The sequence below is a fragment of the Rutidosis leptorrhynchoides genome, chromosome 1 (assembly GCF_046630445.1).
Source record: "Rutidosis leptorrhynchoides isolate AG116_Rl617_1_P2 chromosome 1, CSIRO_AGI_Rlap_v1, whole genome shotgun sequence".
In the NCBI taxonomy this organism is placed as follows: Eukaryota; Viridiplantae; Streptophyta; class Magnoliopsida; order Asterales; family Asteraceae; genus Rutidosis; species Rutidosis leptorrhynchoides.
In genome coordinates this window covers 484,945,399-484,969,981 of record NC_092333.1, presented here as the reverse complement: position 1 = coordinate 484,969,981, position 24,583 = coordinate 484,945,399, and the positions used below count along the sequence as shown (strand labels likewise).

General features: G+C 30.6%; 1 long non-coding RNA gene across 1 annotated transcript in view; it reads left to right on the top strand.

The window, feature by feature from the left end:
- LOC139875162 (uncharacterized) overlaps positions 1–23,272 on the top strand; it is a 98,440-nt gene extending 75,168 nt beyond the window's left edge. The window contains exon 5 of the long non-coding RNA XR_011767909.1: positions 23,022–23,272. This is a non-coding gene — a long non-coding RNA (uncharacterized lncRNA). The remainder of the gene's footprint in view (positions 1–23,021) is intronic.
- Positions 23,273–24,583: the final 1,311 nt, after the last annotated feature.

Sequence of the window (24,583 nt, the reverse complement as noted above, 5' to 3'; positions counted from 1 at the left end):
TTTTTATAAATGTTTTACGAAATAGGCACAAGTACTAAAACTAATTCTACGTGGGTTTAAACCAGAAATATACCCTTAGCTTGGTAACATTAAACTACTTGTCTATGTACGGTAGGCGCGAATCCTAAAGATAGATCTATTGGGCCTGACAAACCCCATCCTGACTATGGGATGCTTTAGTACTTCGAGGTTATTTTAAACACACCTGATCTGGTGTACTTCAGAGGGTAAAACATGAACGTTAAGGCTTGTTACCGGGTGCCTACAACTTATAGAATACTTTTATACACTTGCGAGTGTACATATATTTATAAACGAAAATCTTGTGGTCTATTAATATATTGAAATGATTGTTATGATAAATCTATGAACTCACCAACCTTTTGGTTGACACTTTAAAGCATGTTTATTCTCAGGTATTAAAGAAATCTTTCGCTGTGCATTAGCTCATTTTAAGGATATTACTTGGAGTCATTCATGGCATATTTTGAAAGACGTTGCATTCGAGTCATTGAGTTCATCAAGATTATTATTAAGCCAATTATAGTTGGATGTATTATGAAATGGTGTGCATGCCATCAACTTTTGTTGTAAAGAAAGTTTGTCTTTTAAAAACGAATGCAATGTTTGTAAAATGTATCATATAGAGGTCAAATACCTCGCGATGTAATCAACTATTGTGAATCGTTTATAATGTATATGAACGGGTCCTTTCAGGAATGTCTTTCAAACGTTTGAAAAGTTAATTTCGCCATAACTAATTGTACTGATGAATCCTGACAGACTCTATACAAGATTTCATCAATCATATCCTCTGGTAGGTCTTCTAAAATATTCGGTTGTCTACCCTTAAAGTCCATTTTGTGTTTTTATACTGTAAAATAGACTAGGATTAGATTCGTAAAAGATAATTAACAAACAATACAAGCAATTTTTACATAGAACATAAAAGTGCAAGCACACTACAATACATATAATACACAACATGATTACAACCCTCTAATCTGAATCACTGGTTTCTTCTTCTTCGGACTTGGTTAGTTTTCCTAATTTTCTAGGGACATATGGTGCTCCTCTAATACGAGCCGTCATTTTCCACAATGGTTTAGAAAAACCTGGTGGTTTAGAGGTTCCCGGGTTATTGTTACAATTTAGAAAATACGGACGTTGCCGATACATATAAAGTTCATCGGGGTTGGAATTAGGTTTCTCTATTTTTATACCTTTTCCATTATTATTTTCTTTTGCTATATTAAATTGGGTCGAGGTAATTTCTATAACATCATCGGAATCCTCATCAGGATCCGATTCATCGAAAAATTGGTAATCTTCCCAATATTTTGCTTCCTCGGCGGAAACACCATTGACCATTATTGACTTTGGTCCGTTGGTTGAGGATTTTCTTTTATTTAATCGATTTACAGTAGGTATCAATATTTCTTCCTCCGAAACCTATTCTTCTTCCGGTTCCTCCTCTTCCGGTTCCTCTTCTTCAGGTTCCTCCTCTTCCGGTTCTTCTGGTTCCTCTTCGGGAATTTGTGAATCTTCCCAAAGTATATTCGACTCTTCATTATTATTGAGTGAGTCGATGGGATTTGTACTAGTGGTAGACATCTATCACACAATAACAAACACATTAAGAGGTTAATATATATCACATAATATTTACATGTTAATAATATATAGTTTCCAACAAAAGTGTTAAGCAATCGTTTTTAAAGAAAACACGGTCGAAGTCCAGACTCACTAATGTATCCTAACAAACTCGATAAGACACACTAATGCAAATTTCTGGTTCTCTAAGACCAACGCTCGGATACCAACTGAAATGTCCCGTTCATATTGATTATAAACGTTCCATATTAATTGATTTCGTTGCGAGGTTTTGTCCTCTATATGAGACGTTTTTCAAAGACTGCATTCGTTTTAAAAAAAAAACCATAACCTTTATTTTATCGACAAGGTTAAAAGGACACCACCTAGATTATCAGAAATGATAATCTAAAATATCACACTTACACACTACCAATACATATTGGTTTACAATATTAATATGTTACAACAAAGTAAATTTCGAATGCAGTTTTAAACATTATTATACAAGCATGCTGATGAAAGGACCCGTCCTAATCCATCCAGACAAAGTCCATATCGATTACAAACGATTCACAATAGTTGGTTACATCGCGAGGTACTTGACCTCTATATGATACATTTTACAAACATTGCATTCGTTTTTAAAAGACAAACTTGCTTTATATCGAAAATTGATGACATTCAAATCATTTCATAATATATTCAACTATAATTGACTAAATAATAATCTTGATGAACTCGACGACTCAAATGCAACGTCTTTTGAAATATGTCATGAATGACTCCAAGTAATATCTTTTAAATGAGCAATTGTACAGCGGAAGACTTCTTTCATACCTGAGAATAAACATGCTTTCAGGTGTCAACCAAAAGGTTGGTGAGTTCATTAGTTTAACATAAATAATCATTTCATAATTTTAATAGACGACAAGATTTCATATCACCATTTCTCATAAACATATGTCCCATGCATAGAGACAAAAATATCATTCATATGGATTGAACACCTGGTAATCGACATTCACAATATGCATATTAGAATATCCCCATCATTCCGGGATCCTCCTTCGGACATGATATAAATTTCGAAGTACTAAAGCATCCAGTACTTTGTATGGGGCTTGTTGGGCCCGATAGATCTATCTTTAGAGTTCGCGTCAATTAGGGTGTCTGTTCCCTAATTCTTAGATTACCAGACTTAATAAAAAGGGGCATATTCGATTTCGATCATTCAACCATATAATGTAATTTCGATTACTTGTGTCTATTTCGTAAAACATTTATAAAAATGCATGCATTCTCAGTCCCAAAAATATATATTGCAAAAACATTTAAAAAGGGGAGTAACGAGACTCACCTAATGTATTTTGTAGTAAAAATACATATGACTATATTGAACAATGCAGGGTTGGCCTCGGATTCACGAACCTATATCATTTGTATACATTTATTAATATACATAATTGTAATCCGATTAAATATATATATATATATATATATATATATATATATATATATATATATATATATATATATATATATATATATTTAAATTTGTATATGTTTTATATTTTCATTTTGTATATAAAACATTAGTTTTGTTATGTTATAGGTATTAAGTATTATATACATATATATATTTTTCGTTTGTTTCGTTAAAATAGTAATTATAATAATACCAAAATAATATTAGTAGTGATACTAATATTGATATACTAGTGTTAATATTAATGATAGTAATATTAATAATTTTATTATTAATGATGGTTTTTAAATGATAATTCTTATAATAATGATAATAACCATAGTTTTTACTAAGATGAAAAGTTTACTAATAAGGAAAATAATAATTTTGATAATAATAATATTAATAATAAGTCTATAATGATACTAATACTAATATGTATCATGGTAATTATAATTTGTATTATTTTGATAATAACAATAATAATAATAATAATAATTTTAATCATAATAATACTTATATTGATATTAATAACACTAAAAAAAAGTATAAAATTAGTAGTACTTACTGATGCTACATAATAGTAAAATGATAATAATAATAATCATAATATCACTAATACCTAATAAATATAATAAATGATAATTTCTACTTATATTTGTAATATTAATAACAATAATAATTATAATACTAATATTATTAACAATACAATAATAACCATAACAATAATGATCATATTAAGAATAATAATAACAAGTATTAATAAGTAGTAATAATAATAATAATAATAATAATAATAATAATAATAATAATAATGATAATAATGAAAGATTAATGATTATACCCTTTGTAGTATTAAAAAGATATAAACTGCTCGAGACGGGACTCGAACCCGCGACCTCTTGACAACCCGACACCTCTCCTGACCAACTGATCTGGCATGTTTTTCTGTTAATATCACCCACACCTAATTATTTAACCCGTATAATATTGTTCTCCAACTTCTCCTTCTTCATCAGCAGGATCAAATCAATGAGTATGATTCGAATTTATAACAGCTAAAACATGTTTGGGTTTAAACATATATATGAAACAGAATTATAAGTGGTTAATAAGAGAGATTAAATCAAACGACTAAAAAAAAAAATTAACCTTCACAGACTCCTGAACCCGATATGAACTCAAAGTCAGAATTCGAATTTTTGATCATTTTAGTACAAGATTATAACATAAAATAGGTTTCAAATTATACATATAAACTTTCTGTAATCACAATTTGATTTGAAACATAACCACGGTTGTGAATTTCTTCAAGAACCAGTCGTTTGACTTTTTTAAAATTAAGTTTGACCTTCAAAATTCTTACACGACAAATAAAATTGATATCTGATATTTTCCAAATAGTTTAAATAAAATATTTCCAACATCACAGCATTTCTAGATTTTAAAATTTGTTAAGAATTCGAGTTCTTTGGAAATTCACTCAAGAACAGGGCTGTCGACTTGTTTATGCAAAAATTGGATTTGGATTGCTGTGTTTTTATTCAAATTGCATTAGTGGTGTACTATATAGAGTTTAACCAATATAATTGCAGTTGAATTGAGTCATTTAACGTTTGTAATCTAGCTTGATTCTCTCGACATAATATATTATGTCAGGAGTAAAGAAAATAAAAAAAATAACGAGGATAACGACCCATAACAGATTTTGTTGTTACTGAATTTGATTGGGAATCATTTTGTACGAATTTTTGGAGTGTAATTACAGTAGGAAAGCAACTTGAAACTGATTAGGATTCTTACTCTATATATTTACGTACATATCTAGTATAAATTAATAATTATAGTATTAATAATATTAATATAAATACAATTAATAATAATAATGGAATTAATAATAATAATAATATTACTAATACTAATAATAATAATTTTATATATATTAATAATAATATTAGTATTAATGATTTTAATTAATAACTATTATACTAATAATTATGATTTTTATAATATTGTTAATAAATATAATGGTATTAGTAACTTTTAATGATAATGTAATAATAATGCCTAGTGATAATATTAGTATTAATTTGAATAATTAGAATTATAACGTTACTATAAGTTTTTAAAAAAAAATGATATTTAATGATATTGATAAATATATTAATAATAAATAATCATAATAATACTATTAATAATATAACAAGTTACATGTAAAAAAATTTCTTATTATAATTTTTGATAATACATGTAATACTTAATAATAAGAAGTAATAAAGTGATAAAATAATGATATTAAAAATGATAGACTTTTAACACATTAAATGTATCAAATTTCAAATCTGTTAATATTAATAATAATATTAATAATAATAAAGTAATAATAATAATATTAGTATAACAACCATAATCTTTTTATCTTGTAACCGCATTTAATATACAACTTATTAATTTATGTAATATTTAATAATTTCATAATATATATTATGATATTTTTCATTTCATATTTAATGTTTATACGTTTTATATTTTACAATATAATCTTGATTAGGAACCATATATAGATTTGTATTTGTATACATATATATATATATATATATATATATATATATATACATACTATTATATATACAATTATATGTTAAATGTTAAGTAGATAATTTATTATATATATTAAACAATTAACCACAAGTATACATTATACATTTAATATTTGGATAACATTGGCAAATTATGTTTGATCCATTTATATACAATATACTACATATATATATATATATATATATATATATATGTATATATATATATATATATATATATATATATATATATATATATATATATATATATATATATATATATATATATATATTCAAAATAATAAGTTTTAGTTATTTAAGGTTATCTTTCCTAAAAATAAATTATTTTACAATTAAAGGTTCTTGAATCGTCGATAGCAGTCCAGGTTAAATAAATGTATGAACATAGTTTCAAGTCCTTGAGTTTTAATTTAACAAACTTTGCTTATCGTGTCGGAATAATATAAAGATTGAAGTTTAAATTTAGTATGAAATTTCGGGGTCGTCACAGTACCTACCCGTTAAAGAAATTTCGTCCCGAAATTTGAGTGAGGTGGCCATGACTAACAATAAAAATGTTTTCATGACGAATTTGAGCTGATAAGTAGAGTTTTATTACTGTTGAGTAATATGGGTAAGATAATTCGATTACTCGAAGAGTACGAGTGAAGGTATCACAATAGAATGAAATGAGTAAATAAGATTCGTCTTAACCGGTGACGTAGTCACGGTTGATTTTAGAGTTTAAGGTGCGTCTTAACTTTTGACAGAGTCCTGTTTGAATTCCGAAATTCAAGGGATTTAAAGAAAATCTTCAAATTCTAAAAGATTTTATTCTTCGACGAGTAAAGAAATTAAGATCTCTATAATTGAATACGGTGATCTACCTCGATTACTCTTTCTGATATTTCTATTATATAATAAGCTTTTCCGTTCCATTAGTTTTCACCACTCCTACACTCAATTCCTATACTCAAAAGATTATGAAAATGCTTAATCCAATTCTAAACCCTGATATTTTCCTAATTATCATTTCTGTCATCCTTCTTCTCAATCTTCCAGCAGAAAATCTGTTTACTTCTACTATTACCTTGGGGTGATACTATTCTTAATTATACCGTGTCTTTATATTGCTATTCGTATTAATATTCACGGTTTGTAACTTCTGGGTTGTTGTTGGGTTTTATATCTTCCCTTAATTTTTGATGTCTCTGCTTCTGTCTTTCTGTAATCATTGACACCCACAGTTAATACTCTCTCCAATTTACCGTGATTTATACTCCCATTGATATTTTGAAGCTTCATGCTTTTATTTTCTCTTCCCGACTTTAAGTCAAGCGAGATATGGTCCAGAATTTGTAGATATGAATTTCGGAATGAACATGATTAATGTTCCAGGAAGAAAATTATAATGGCACGATCTTGATTTTTCGAATTACCAGAATCACTGAGAATAGAACTATCAAGAATATACTTTCTTGATGTGCTCAGAAGTTAAGCAGAATGAAAGAGTTATGTAACATGGCACATGATGATGTTATGATCTGTGAATCATCACGTTCCATTAGAAACTCAGCATGACTTACTGTAATATAATCACGTTGATCAAGTGTCATTATATTATACTAACTCATGCATCAATTTCCAACACTACTTCAAAATCATTCATAATTTAAACTTGAAGGTTTACAGAATATAGAAATTAAAAGTTTCTATATGATGTAACACTGATAGCACGAAGAGATTAATGATTTCAGATAAGATTAGTTATGAAAATATATTCAGAAATATCGAGGGTATTTATAATGAAAGATACAATAATATCTCGGAATATCTAAGATCAGAGGATGATAGAAACTATTGTCCGCAAGGGTTTAGAGTAAGGAGCAAGATATTCACTAAAGACTTTAGCAGACATTGAATCATTTGGATTCTTTGAAGTCAAACTTATTCTTTGTGATTTGTCCACGGCTTTCTTCATAGTTTCGCATAATCTGCTTTTCGGTACTAAATTTTCTATTGAATGTTTCCAATATAATGATACACAGGAAGCACGAAGAGGTATATAATTTCAGACGAGAATATTTATGAAAATATCCTCAGAAATATCGAAGATATTGATGATGATATTTTTGGAATTTCTAAGTTCGATGGTTGATGAGGAAGATTTTCCGCAAGATTTTAACATGAGTACGGAGCAAGATATTCGTTGAAGGTTTCATCGGATCCAGAATTACCTGGATTCTTTGAATATATGGTATGGTCCTTGTAATTGTCCTTGGTCTCCTTCGTGGTTAGCTCAATCCGTTTTCCAGTTTCAACTTTTCTGAGCTTTTCCAACATACTATTCTTTATCATCAAACTTTCAATGATTAAGGTCGTTTACGGTTGTCTATGGTTTCTGCTGCTTCATTCAGCTTTTTCAACATTCAGAGTATTGATTTGTGACTGAGTGCTTTTCAGAATTTCAGAATGAGAGATTATAATTCTAAGAGATAAATGTCATACATATAACTGTTGATGTAGATATGCTATGAGTTTTCAAAGTAATGATTGCTAATTCCTGGTAATTGTTATGGCAGTTCTCGTTACAAGATGCGGATGAGTATATGATAGGGTTTCAATGAATAAATATAATGATTTATCGGAGAGATTTAAACCAAGAAGCAACGAGGTTGCTGGTACGTCTGCTGGTAATATGGTAGAATATGAAAGGTTCCCTGGTAACAATAAAAGATCACGCGTATATATCAAGGTTATAATAAGGTTGTTTTGAATGAGAAGTCGAAGTTGACTTGCTGGAGCTGTGACAAAATTTGATACTTTGGAAAGGGATTGCAAAGTTATTTTCGATAATAACAATGCCAAAGGAGCTAGCACAAATACGTGTTATATGTTTACTCAGGTTTCGAATGTTTTCAGGTGCATAACTATATGCATAAATCTTTCCTTCTGTAGATGAAGTGTCGTTGGTTCATCCTCTCGATTGAGGTGTTTTCAAGAATCATGAAAGGTTTGTACGCAGAATGTGATTGTCGAGATACAAATGAAGTTTAAGATGAATTCAAGTGGCAAACTTGAAGAATTGTTTAGTTTCATATTTTATAAATAATATTTTAATTCATTTTAATTGTTCAATGTTGGTCCTCAGTCGATAGTCCACAGTTGACAGTCCAATAATTAATATATAATTTAATATTTAATAATCGAATTAATTATTACGTATCGTGACCCTTATATGTCTCAGACTCGATCACAACTCAAATTATATATATTATTTGAGAATCAACCTCAACCCTGTATAGCTAACTCCCGCATTACTGCATATAGAGTGTCTATGGTTATTCCAAATAATATATAGATGCGTCGATATGATATGTCAAAACCTTGTATACGTGTCCCGACATTTAAAGTGCGTAAAATAAATAACAGAAATTAAATGACGATAAATAAAATTGCGAGAATTAAAATTGCTATAAATAAAAGGTAATACGGAATTAACAATTAGCTAGGAACAGTTAGCGTGGGTTCTTAACAAATTTTCTCATAGTTAATTTGTTTGTTTCTAACAAATTTTATTTTGTCCAATGTTTTCTTCATTATGCCACTTGCTGGATTCTGATAGATCAAAATCCAAATATGAAATTGAATGAAAAAGGTTATTCTGCGGTGAACGAATACGTATATCGGTGGATGTAAATAGGTTAGTAAATGACTGTTGAATCAGATTCGAAGAATGTACAGTGTAACTTATTAATGTGAAATCTAAATATTTTTCGGGTATTACTTACCCGTTAAAATATTTTCACCATTAACAGTTTGTACAAAAGAATTTTTTTTTTATTACAATCTTTATGAAAATATACTTACATATATATTTTCTTCAGATGTAATATAGATTTAATGAGTTAATATGATATTAATCTCATTTGGTTTACTGTCAAAATTAGAATACATCATCTCTATAACATTAAAGATTACATAATCGCCATGAAGAACGAAGATAATTGATGTAGAACGATACGTAGAACGATGATTATACTCGAGGTACAGAATGAGATGTTGAGGCGTGTGATGTTGAAACTTGGGTTGTTGGTGGTACTGGTGCCGTTGGTGCTGAGTCTGGTGATGTTACTGGCGTTGGTGATACTGCCGGTGCTTGCAAATTGTGTACCGTGCTCTCTAAAGTTAACACACGAGCTCGGAGTTCTTTAACTTCTTCTACTAACCCTGATTGGTTATCAATGTGAGGTAGATATCGGATATCTTCTCTAGTTCCGTTAATGGTAGTCTCAAGACGAAAAATTCTGGCAAAAAGGGTATAAACGGTGTTGCGAACAGGTTCGCTGGTAAGCGGGTCAAGTACTCCAAGGTTAGGTGGTAGATTCGGTTCATGATATGGAGTACCTTCTTCCTTTCTCCATAGGGTGAGTATGTCGCAAACCCACCCCCATTTTCTCCAGTAATCACGCTGTCTTCGGAGTCCGAGGAACGTGGTCGATTCGTAGAGGCCATCTTACGCGATCACAGAAAAGATTTTTGGTATGAAGAGTTTAGTGACAATAATTGATAGTTAGATGTATTCCTAATGCATAATATGCATAGATATATATAGTACCAGGATCCCTTAAATTACGGAGAGGTTTACATGGGATATCAAGCAAGGTCTTCAGTAACAGATACGCTAAGATATGAATTGTCAGATACGCTAAGATATGAATTTTGTCTATACACTATTCATGCAGTCAATGCAGTAAAACGTGTCTAGACTAAGAATAATGAGCAGGTAATTTCCTAAGGATGATAAGTAGATAATTTCCGACAAAAATGATAAGCAAAACTTTTAACATGCAGACACGGTCGAAGTCCAGACTCACTAATGCATCCTAACGACTTATCAGTTATACACACTAATGCAGACCTGGTTCGCTAAGACCACCGCTCTGATACCAACTGAAAGGACCCGTCCTAATCCATCCGGATAAAGTCCATATCGATTACAAACGATTCACAATAGTTGGTTACATCGCGAGGTACTTGACCTCTATATGATACATTTTACAAACATTGCATTCGTTTTTAAAAGACAAACTTGCTTTATATCGAAAATTGATGACATTCAAATCATTTCATAATATATTCAACTATAATTGACTAAATAATAATCTTGATGAACTCGACGACTCGAATGCAACGTCTTTTGAAATATGTCATGAATGACTCCAAATAATATCTTTTAAATGAGCAATTGTACAGCGGAAGACTTCTTTCATACCTGAGAATAAACATGCTTTCAAGTGTCAACCAAAAGGTTGGTGAGTTCATTAGTTTAACATAAATAATCATTTCATAATTTTAATAGACCACAAGATTTCATATCACCATTTCTCATAAACATATGTCCCATGCATAGAGACAAAAATATCATTCATATGGATTGAACACCTGGTAACCGACATTCACAATATGCATATTAGAATATCCCCATCATTTCGGGATCCTCCTTCGGACATGATATAAATTTCGAAGTTCTAAAGCATCCAGTACTTTGGGTGGGGCTTGTTGGGCCCGATAGATCTATCTTTAGAGTTCGCGTCAATTAGGGTGTCTGTTCCCTAATTCTTAGATTACCAGACTTAATAAAAAGGGGCATATTCGATTTCGATCATTCAACCATATAATGTAATTTCGATTACTTGTGTCTATTTCATAAAACATTTATAAAAATGCATGCATTCTCAGTCCCAAAAATATATATTGCAAAAGCATTTAAAAAGGGGAGTAACGAAACTCACCTAATGTATTTTGTAGTAATAATACATATGACTATATTGAACAATGCAGGGTTGGCCTCGGATTCACGAACCTATATCATTTGTATACATTTATTAATATACATAATTGTAATCCGATTAAATATATATATATATATATATATATATATATATATATATATATATATATATATATATATATATATATATATATATATATATATATATATATATATATATATATATATATATATATTTAAATTTGTATATGTTTTATATTTTCATTTTGTATATAAAACATTAGTTTTGTTATGTTATAGGTATTAAGTATTATATACATATATATATTTTTCGTTTGTTTCGTTAAAATAGTAATTATAATAATACCAAAATAATATTAGTAGTGATAATAATATTGATATACCAGTGTTAATATTAATGATAGTAATATTAATAATTTTATTATTAATGATGGTTTTTAAATGATAATTCTTATAATAATGATAATAACCATAGTTTTTACTAAGATGAAAAGTTTACTAATAAGGAAAATAATAATTTTGATAATAATAATATTAATAATAAGTCTATAATGATACTAATACTAATATGTATCATGGTAATTATAATTTGTATTATTTTCATAATAACAATAATAATAATAATAATTTTAATCATAATAATACTTATATTGATATTAATAACACTAAAAAAAAATATAACATTAGTAGTACTTACTGATGCTACATAATAGTAAAATGATAATAATAATAATAATCATAATATCACTGATACCTAATAAATATAATAAATGATAATTTCTACTTATATTTGTAATATTAATAACAATAATAATTATAATACTAATATTATTAACAATACAATAATAACCATAACAATAATGATCATATTAAGAATAATAATAACAAGTAATAATAATAATAATAATAATAATAATAATAATAATAATAATAATAATAATAATAATAATAATAATAATAATAATAATAATAATAATAATAATAATAATAATAATAATGATGATGATAATAATGAAAGATTAATGATTATACCCTTTGTAGTATTAAAAAGATATAAACTGCTCGAGACGGGACTCGAACCCGCGACCTCTTGACAACCCGACACCTCTCCTGACCAACTGATCTGGCATGTTTTTCTGTTAATATCACCCACACCTAATTATTTAACCCGTATAATATTGTTCTCCAACTTCTCCTTCTTCATCAGCAGGATCAAATCAATGAGTATGATTCGAATTTATAACAGCTAAAACATGTTTGGGTTTAAACATATATATGAAACAGAATGATAAGTGGTTAATTAGAGAGATTAAATCAAACGACTGAAAAAAAAAATTAACCTTCACAGACTCCTGAACCCGATATGAACTCAAAGTCAGAATTCGATTTTTTGATCATTTTAGTACAAGATTATAACATGAAATAGGTTTCAAATTATACATATAAACTTTCTGTAATCACAATTTGATTTGAAACATAACCACGGTTGTGAATTTCTTCAAGAACCAGTCGTTTGACTTTTTTAAAATTAAGTTTGACCTTCAAAATTCTTACACGACAAATAAAATTGATACCTGATATTTTCCAGATAGTTTAAATAAAATATTTCCAACATCACAGCATTTCTAGATTTTAAAATTTGTTAAGAATTCGAGTTCTTTGGAAATTCACTCAAGAACAGGGCTGTCGACTTGTTTATGTAAAAATTGGATTTGGATTGCTGTGTTTTTATTCAAATTGCATTAGTGGTGTACTATATAGAGTTTAACCAATATAATTGCAGTTGAATTGAGTCATTTAACGTTTGTAATCTAGCTTGATTCTCTCGACATAATATATTCTGTCAGGAGTAAAGAAAATAAAAAAAATAACGAGGATAACGACCCATAACAGATTTTGTTGTTACTGAATTTGATTGGGAATCATTTTGTACGAATTTTTGGAGTGTAATTACAGTAGGAAAGCAACTTGAAACTGATTAGGATTCTTACTCTATATATTTATGTACATATCTAGTATAAATTAATAATTATAGTATTAATAATATTAATATAAATACAATTAATAATAATAATGGAATTAATCAATAATAATAATATTACTAATACTAATAATAATAATTTTATATATATTAATAATAATATTAGTATTAATGATTTTAATTAATAACTATTATACTAATAATTATGATTTTTATAATATTGTTAATAAATATAATGGTATTAGTAACTTTTAATGATAATGTAATAATAATGCCTAGTGATAATATTAGTATTAATTTGAATAATTAGAATTATAACGTTACTACAAGTTTTAAAAAAAAAATGATATTAATGATATTGATAAATATATTAATAATAAATAATCATAATAATACTATTAATAATACAACAAGTTACATGTAAAAAAATTTCTTATTATAATTTTTGATAATACATGTAATACTTAATAATAAGAAGTAGTAAAGTGATAAAATAATGATATTAAAAATGATAGACTTTTAACACATTAAATGTATCAAATTTCATATCTGTTAATATTAATAATAATATTAATAATAATAAAGTAATAATAATAATATTAGTATAACAACCATAATCTTTTTATCTTGTAACCGCATTTAATATACAACTTATTAATTTATGTAATATTTAATAATTTCATAATATATATTATGATATTTTTCATTTCATATTTAATGTTTATACGTTTTATATTTTACAATATAATCTTGATTAGGAACCATATATAGATTTGTATTTGTATACATATATATATATATATATATATATATATATATATATATATATATATATATATATATATATATACATACTATTATATATACAATTATATGTTAAATGTTAAGTAGATAATTTATTATATATATTAAAAAATTAACCACATGTATACATTATACATTTAATATTTGGATAACATTGGCAAATTATGTTTGATCCATTTATATACAATATACTACATATATATATATATATATATATATATATATATATATATATATATTCAAAATAATAAGTTTTAGTTATTTAAGGTTATCTTTCCTAAAAATAAATTATTTTACAATTAAAGGTTCGTGAATCGTCGATAGCAGTCCAGGTTAAATAAATGTATGAACATAGTTTCAAGTCCTTGAGTTTTAATTTAACAAACTTTGCTTATCGTGTCGGAATAATATAAAGATTGAAGTTTAAATTTAGTCTGAAATTTCGGGGTCGTCACAGCTGACTCCAAATCTTGTCCATATATTAACATGCAACAGCGGAAGCTCTTAGTAATCACCTGAGAATAAACATGCTTTAAACGTCAATAAAAATGTTGGTGAGTTATAGGTTTAACCTATATATTTATCAAATCGTAATAATAGACCACAAGATTTCATATTTCAATATACATCCCATACATAGAGATAAAAATCATTCATATGGTGAACACCTGGTAACCGACATTAACAAGATGCATATAAGAATATCCCCATCATTCCGGGACATCCATCGGACATGATATTAAAACTCGAAGTACTAAAGCATCCGGTACTTTGGATGGGGTTTGTTAGGCCTAATAGATCTATCTTTAGGATTCACGTCAATTAGGCGTGCACTAATTCTCAAAATTAGTGATGTTCCCTAATTCTTAGGCTACCAAGCAAAAGGGGCATATTCGGCTTCGATTATTCAACCATAGAAAGTAGTTTCATGTACTTGTGTCTATTTTGTAAGACATTTATAAAGTTGCATGTATTCTCATCCCAAAAATATTAGATTTTAAAAATGGGACTATAACTCACTTTCACAGATTTTTACTTCGTCGGGAAGTAAGACTTGGCCACTGGTTGATTCACGAACCTATAACAAATATGTACATATATATCAAAGTATGTTCAAAATATAATGACAATATTTTTAATACATTTTGGTGTTTTAAGTTTATTAAGTCAGCTGTCCTCGTTAGTAACCTACAACTAGTTGTCCAAAGTTAGATGTACAGAAATAAATTGATATATATTATCTTGAATCAATCCACGACCTAGTGTATACACGTCTCAGGCTAGATCACAACTCAAAGTATATATATTTTTGGAATCAACCTCAACCTTGTATAGCTAACTCCAACATTACTGCATATAGAGTGTCTATAGTTGTTCCAAATAATATATATACATGGGTCTATATGATATGTCAAAATATTTGCATACGTGTCTATGGTATCCCAAGATTACATAATATATTAGAATACATGTATAATACAATATGAGTTAGCTAGGATATGATTAATATAGATTTGTTACAATATTTCCCGTAGCTACAACAATAAAAAAATATCCAATCTTGTTTTACCCATAACTTCTTCGTTTTAAATCCGTTTTGAGTGAATCAAATTGCTATGGTTTCATATTGAACTCTATTTTATGAATCTAAACAGAAAAAAGTATAGGTTTATAGTCAGAAATATAAGTTACAAGTCATTTTTGTAAGAGGTAGTCATTTCAGTCGAAAGAACGGCGTCTTGATGACCATTTTGAAAAACATACTTCCACTTTGAGTTTAACCATGATTTTTGGATATAGTTTCATGTTCATAAGAAAAATCATTTTCCAAGAAGAACACCTTTTAAATCAAAGTTTATCATAGTTTTTAATTATCAAACCCAAAACAGCCCGCGGTGTTACTACGACGGCGTATGTCCGGTTTTACGGTGTTTTTCGTGTTTCCAGATTTTAAATCATTAAGTTAGCATATCATATAGATATATAAAATGTGTTTAGTTGATTTTAAAAGTCAAGTTAGAAGGATTAACTTTTGTTTGCGAACAAGTTTAGAATTAACTAAACTATGTTCTAGTGATTTCAAGTTTAAACCTTCGAATAAGGTAGTTTTATATATATGAATCGAATGATGTTATGAACATCATTGATACCTTAGGTTTTGTGGATAAAACTACTGGAAATGAGAAAAATAGATCTAGCTTCAAAGGATCCTTGGATGGCTTGAAAGTTCTTGAAGCAGAATCATGACACGAAAACAAGTTCAAGTAAGATTTTCACTGGAAATAAGATTGTTATAGTTATAGAAATTGAATCAAAGTTTGAATATGAGTATTACCTTGTATTATAAAGATATCTTACTATAAATAAGAAAGATTTCTTGAGGTTGGATGATCACTTTACAAGATTGGAAGTAAGCTAGCAAACTTGGAAGTATTCTTGATTTTATGAAACTAGAACTTATAGAATTTATGAAGAACACTTAGAACATGAAGATAGAACTTGAGAGAGATCAATTAGATGAAGAAAATTGAAGAATGAAAGTGTTTGTAGGTGTTTTTGGTCGTTGGTATATGGATTAGATATAAAGGATGTGTAATTTTGTTTACATGTAAGTAAGTCATGAATGATTACTAATATTTTTGTAATTTTATGAGATATTTCATGCTAGTTGCCAAATGATGGTTCCTACATGTGTTAGATGACTCACATGAGCTTCTAAGAACTGATCATTGGAGTGTATATACCAATAGTACATACATTTAAAAGCTGTGTATTGTACGAGTACGAATACGGGTGCATACGAGTAGAATTGTTGATGAAACTGAACGAGGATGTAATTGTAAGCATTTTTGTTAAGTAGAAGTATTTTGATAAGTGTCTTGAAGTATTTCAAAATTTTATAAATATATATTAAAACACTACATGTAAATACATTTTAACTGAGTCCTTAAGTCATCGTTAGTCGTTACATGTATATGTTGTTTTGAAACCTTTAGGTTAACGGTCTTGTTAAATGTTGTTAACCCATTGTTTATTATATATAAATAGATGTTAAATTGTTTCATTATCATGATATTATGATATATAATATATCTTAGTATGATATATATACAGTTAAATGTCGTTACAACGATAATCGTTACATATATGTCTCGTTTCGAAATCATTAAGTTAGTAGTCTTATTTTTATATATGTAGTTCATTGTTAATACACTTAATGATATATTTACTTATCATTTAACATAATTAACCAAGTGTATTAATATCTTAATATGATTCATATGTATTTAGTAAGACGTTGTTATAACGATAATCGTTATATATATATCGTTTTCGTGTTTCTTAATTCAATAGTCTCATTTTTATGTATATTACTCATTATTAAAATACCTAATGAGATACTTACTTATCATAATATCATGTTAACTATATATATAACCATATATATGTCGTCATATAGTTTTTACAAGTTTTTAACGTTCGTGAATCACCGGTCAACTTGGGTGGTCAATTGTCTATATGAAACCTATTTCAATTAATCAAGTCTTAACAAGTTTGATTGCTTAACATGTTGGGAACATTCAATCATGTAAATAATAATTTCTTTTAATATATATAAACATTGAAAAGTTTGGGTCACTACATCGTCATCTTCACTACTGGAGAAAAGATTTCAGCATAGTCGACTCCTTTCTTTTGTTGAAATCCTTTGACAACTAATCTTGCTTTGTATCGTTTAGAACCATCCGCTTTATCTTTGACTCTGAAAACTCATTTATTCTGTAAGACCCTTTTTCCTGGTGGTAACTTGGTTAACCTCCAAGTTTGATTTTTCAATAAAGATTCCATCTCGCTTTTCATAGCCTGCTCCTACTGGAACGAATCTTTCACCTTCATTACCTTAGAATAACTTTCTGGTTCCCTATTTTCTGTCAAAAGAAGATAGTTAACTGTTGGACTAAACCTCTTTGGCTCTCTTGTGACTCGTGTAGATCTCCTGACCCAATTGGACTGGTCAGGTTGTGGTGAGGGCTGTGGGGGCTGCTCATCATCAGAATCTGAGCTCCCACTTTCTGAAGTCTGCTCGTGATCAGATTCCGAGCTTTCACTGTTAGGAACTCCCACTAGAACTTCAGTTTCATACTCTGGAGTTTCCCTTTCATCTTCTCTAGTTGTCTCTGTGTCAACCTCAAATTCAACTGATTCTTTTTCTTTTGGTGTTGAGTTGAAATCCTTGTACAATTCTGTTTCATTGAAGGTGGCATGTTTACTTCTGATAACATGTTTTCCCTTGTTATCCCATAACCTGTAACCCATGTCATCTCCCCCATAACCAATGAACACGTACTTCTTTGCTTTTGCATCGAGTTTTTCACCATCTTTATTAATATCATATGCACTGCACCCAAAGATTTTTAGATGCTCATAACTGATTGCTTTACCTCTCCATTCTTCTTTAAGGTATTTTGAAATCAAGCAGAGCTGATGGAGAACGGTTGATCAAATAAGTGGCAGTGCTTACTGCATCAGCCCATAGAGTCTTTGGTAGCCCACAATTAAGTCTCATGCTATGTGCTCTCTCATTTAAAGTACGATTCATTCTTTCTGCAACTCCGTTTTGTTGTGGAGTACCTGTAACTGTCTTGATCATTCAAATGCCATGATCAGCACAATAGTTAACGAATTCGGTGTTGATGTATTCTCCTCCATTATCCGACTTCAAGCATTTTACCTTCAAATCACAAGATAGTTCAACAGCAGATTTCCATTTCTTAAAAGCTTCAAATACATCAGATTTATTTTTAAGAAAGTAAACCCATACCTTGCGTGTTGAATCATCGATGAAAGTAACATAATAGCGTGCTCCTCCCAATGAAGAAATAGGAGTAGGCCCGAACACATCCGTGTGTACTAGCTCCAACTTCTGAGCCTTTAAAGTTCTGCCTGCTTTTGCAAAGGTGACCTTCTTCTTCTTTCCTAGAACACATGACTCGCAAAAGTCCGATTCAACTCTCTTTAGACCAGGAATTTTACCATTAGACACTAGCATTTTCATTCCTCTGTCACTCATGTGACCTAAACGTTGGTGCCACTGACTGGTTAAGCTACGATCATTGGAAACTGCATTTACTTCATTAGCTGGAACTTCTACCATATAAAGAGTGCCTCTCTTCTTACCCTTGGCTATTACTAAGTTCCCCTTTATTACTTTCCACTGACCTTCACCAAATAGCACACTATATCCTTGATCATCAAGCTGTCCAACAGAGATTAGTTTCTTCTTTAGGCCAGGAATAACTCGAACATTTCCAATGTCCAATTAGTGCCCAAAGAGGTCTTCAGCTCTAAGTCTCCAATCCCTGTAATGTCAAGACAATGATCATTAGCCAAACGAACTTTACCAATATTACCTGTTCATAGATTCTTCATCAAATGTGGACTTGGAGTAGCATAAAACGATGCTCCTGAATCCATAACCAAAGCATCAATTGTATTCTCAATGCAGCAAACAATGACGTTATCATAATCATCTGTTGCAACTGCAACATTAACTTCCTTTGGCTTTGATGATGTTACTGGCTTAGTGCACTGGTTTCTGAAGTGCCCAGTCTCCTGACAATTCCAACATTTAATACCATTCCTCGTTCTCGACACACTCCTCCTTCTTGACTTTGACCTGCCCCTGGTGGGGTTACTTCTGCCTTTTCTCCTACCCCTCTCTTCTGTGCTCAGCAAGTTTCTCAGCAAGTTTCCTGATGGTTCTCCTGAGCTCTTTCTTCTTATATCTTCCCCAAGAATAAAATCACGAATGCTCTCAAACTTGAGCTTTGAGGACTCTGTGGACCCACTGATAGCTGTGACTGAACCTGACCAGCTTTCAGGTAACGAAGATAATAATAGAAGAGCTTTGACTTCATCATCGAAATTGATATCAACTGACAGTAACCTAGAGATAATATTGTTGAAGTTATTAACATGATTTGTTACTGAAGCACCTTCTTTCAACCTGGTGTTTACCAACTGTCTGATCAAAAACACCTTGTTAGAAGCAGACGACTTCTCATACATATTTGCTAAGGTCTTCATCAAACCATGTGTCGTGGTTTCGTTCACAATGTTAAAGGCAACACTTTTTGTCAACGTGAGTCTGACAACTGCTAGGGCTTTCCTGTCAACTGTTTTTCACTCGTCGTCTTTCATTCCTTCTGGTTTATTCTCATTCAAGGCATCGATCAGATCCTTCTGACATAACAAATCTTCAACCTGCATCTTCCACCACCCAAAATCTTGCCCATCAAACTTGTCGATTTTGATCCTTCCTTCTTCTGCCATTAAAAAAAAAATTATTGGATCTGAGGACAACAGTAATCTGATCTGTAACAGTTGCAATAGATCTGTAACAGCAGAGTCTGGTGGTGGCTAGGGTTGATCTGCAGAGTCTGGTGGCGGCTAGGGTTGATCTGCAGAGTCTGGTGGCGGCTAGGGTTGATCAGCAGAGTCTGATGGCGGCTAGGGTTTAGCACCTGCAATCTGATCTGTAAAAACAGCAACAACAGTAGCAGCGACTGGATCTGTAACAGCAACAGCTATGATTGACGGCTACGGTTAGAACCTGGCTTTGATGCCAATTGTTAAGGCTAGAATCTGCCTTTGATCAGAGTAACAACCCTAATTGATTAGCAATCACAAACAAGCAACCGAATAATAAACACATAATAAAAGAACACGAGAATTATAGTGGTTCAGTTTCGATGTGAAACCTACATCCATTTTGGAACTAGAGAGTATATTATTAATTTGGAGGTGATGCAAAGCATGTACATATGAGAGAGTATTTATAGACAAGGATTAAATAAACCGTAGTCTAAGTAAACCCTAAAATCGGCTTAAACTAATTAGGGCTGGCCAAACCTAACTTAGTCACCAAGTAACTGCCGTTTTTAAGAAGCCTACATATTTAACAGGTAGTTAGTCAAATGATGAAATACGACCGTTAATTCGGTCACAAATTTCAACTTTGTGGGTCACTTTGTTATAATGGTTGTATCAAACGATGGTTGAAACTGAAATTTGTTAAACGACATTGAAACTGAAATTTGTTGAACAACATTTACGAAAGATATGGAAGATCACAATATGGAACAGTTGGTAGTTAGATCACGGGATGGAATGATTGGTATAATGTATGTTTTACCTTTTCGAAAAGTGAAGGTTAGTTTGTAATTTTGTATACTTATCTTTATGATTTTGTTTTCTATGCGCACTTATTCTGTCCACTTTTTTACATATTGCCTTTAACTTTATGTACTAACGGGGAACTAACTACTAAGTATCAACGGGTTGTCAACATCCGTTTCAAAGGTGGTGCAACCAAAGGTGGTTAGGTTTTGTAAGTTTTAGTAGTTGATGTACAAGAATATGTTGTTTAAGTGATCAGTAAATTCTTTTTAGCAAAGAATGATATCTTTCAGCAATATAACAATAGGAACAACATTTTTCAGCAATCATTGTATACCTTTCTGACTGCTACCACACACAAAAAATATGGTGTCCTTGACATAATTATTTTTTGTTTTAAGTTCAATGTAAATACGCTTTTAATTTTACCGCCGCGAAGCGCGGTCACCATTTCTCTTGTTATAAACAATGTCAGAGGCTTTTTTATGGTAATAGATGTTGACTTCTCGGTCAACCGTCGCGCGTCGCGAAATAAAGGCTAGGCCAATGAGAAACAACCATGTGTTATCGAAGCTCGCGTATCACGCAAAACGTATCTTGAAAATATCAAAAATCGCGAAAAAAAAACAGTGGTAAAAGGTCTTGAACACCGGCTCGAAATTAACAAATATCGCGAGATTTTGAACGTTTTCACGAATTTGTTTTCCCGATGTGTCGCGAAGTTGTTATATGGGTTTAGGGTTCCAATTGTTACACAAATCCACAGCTATCCCCATCGCCATCGCCATCGCCACCATACACCATCGCCATCACCACCGTACACCATTTTCACCGTACACCATCGCCACCGTACACCATCAACACCTTACTCCATCGCCACCTTATCACGACCATTCTTCACAACAGCCACCAGGGGCGGAGACAAAGGGGGACTGAGGGGTGCTCAGCCTCCCCCACGGCCCAATCAAGACTCAAGTTTCAATTGTATTATTATCTAAAAAGTTGTAAGCCTCCCTCAAAGCCAAAATATTAATCATAATTTTATGTCCAAAATATGTAAATTAAATGACTCAACTTTTCAAATTTCGCATAAGCCACCCACATCTGTAAATTCTGGCTTCGCCTCTGACATTCACCTTATCACCACCGTTTTACCCAATACCTACAGGCGTCGCCATCGCCACCGAAGGACGTGACAACCGCTACCACCGTACATCAAACCTCATCGGTTGAAGGTCTGTATTTTTATCTCATTTTGTTGTTACTAATTACTACCTTTATGTTATTTTACATGTTAAAACATGTATAACATTTTAGTGTATACTGAGGTTGAATATGTATTTTTTTATAAATGAGTGCTGCATTTTGAAATATAGCGATTAGGCCATAAATAGTGATATAATCGAGTTTTGACTAACAGTGATATACCTTAGTTTCGCTAATTTAAGCACTGAATTTTATTATACATTTTAGGGTATGACTAACACGATTTTAATGGAAAGTTTGATGCTTTTGTTGATATTTGTCGTTTTTTATTGTTTATGTCTACCATATATTTGAAATTTCTTACTGAGGTTGAATCTCTGTTTGGATTTGTTTTAGACATAAATCTCGCGTGCAAGTCGAAGAGCTTGAGATATCTGAAGTTACTATGATATGAATGTATAATAAATTCAGTGAGAACAAACCACCAACAGGTGCACTTCTAACAATTGGAATTGATATATGTGTGAATTGTACATGGAATTGTATAGGAAGTGATTAATTTGTGATTAATTTGACCAAAGATATGGTACTATCCTCTGTTAGCACTAATGCAGAAGTTAATTAACTTGAAATATGCTTTCACAGGAAGTGAGTTGGTTTAGTTGTCAATTATGTTTCATCTCAAACTATTTCGACCCATTTACTTGTTTTTATGTACACTTACTTATTCCCCATATATTACTTAAGTTCGACTTAGGTATTTTGTTTGGTAATATGATCATAGCGTGCTTCATTTGCGTTCATTGTGTACTATACTACCTTTGTTACTATAATTTAAGTTCTTTTGCAAGTGTTGGTCGTCTAGTGAATATTCACTAAATGTTTGACGTTTGTTTAATAGGAGTAACACATTAAACATTATTTATTTATTTAATTTATAATGTGAATTATTTAGGTGTATTTAGGTGGTATCAATAATTTCAGAAATCATTATCTATCAATATCGTAAGTTATCTACAACTACATTTAGATGAAAACTATTATTAACATATGTTTTATTTAAAGTTATAGCTAATTAATTTTTTTATAGGGAAAATATTATTATGTGGATGTAATACCTTTCGAAGACGATTTCAGAGAATTTTTGCGTCTATCTTATAGTAGCTAACGATTAGACTAATCGGTCTAAAATCACCGATCCCCATCGGATCCGCTTTTGGGGATGAGCGTAACGTAAGAGGCGTTACAACCTTTCGCAATCTCACCCCTTTCCCAAAACTAAGATATCGTTAGCTAAGGGGTGTGATTTGTTTCTCGCTTACGTGATTGACGCTAAGAAAGAAAAGAAGTCAATATTCGACATCCAGTAGTGTCCGATTTCCCATAAGTATTCCTCGATGAATTTTCGGGTTTGCCACCAGTTAGGAAAGTAGAGTATAAATTTGAATTGTTGTCGGGATCCACGCCAATTGCTAAAGCTCCGTACCGATTAGCTCCGTCTGAGATTCATGATATGATGTCACAAATTCAGGAATTGCTAGATCGTGGGTTCATCCGACCGAGTTCTTCACCGTGGGGTGCTCCAGTGTTATTTGTGAAAAAAAAAGATGGAATGCTCTGTATGTGTATTGATTATCGTGAACTAAACAAGAAGACCGTGAACAACAAGTACCCTTTACCAAGGATCAATGATTTGTTCGATCAGCTACAAGGAGCATCATACTTCTCCAAGATTGACCTACGGTCAGGTCATCACCAGGTTCGTGTAGCCGAGGAGGATATTCCAAAGACAGCTTTTCATACAAGATACAGTCACTACGAGTTTTTAGTTATGCCGTTCGGATTGACGATTGCGCCAGCAATATTCACGGATTTGATGAATCGGGTGTGTCAACAGTTTCTGGACAAATTCGTGATAGTATTTATCGACGATATTTTTATTTATTTGAAAACAGAAG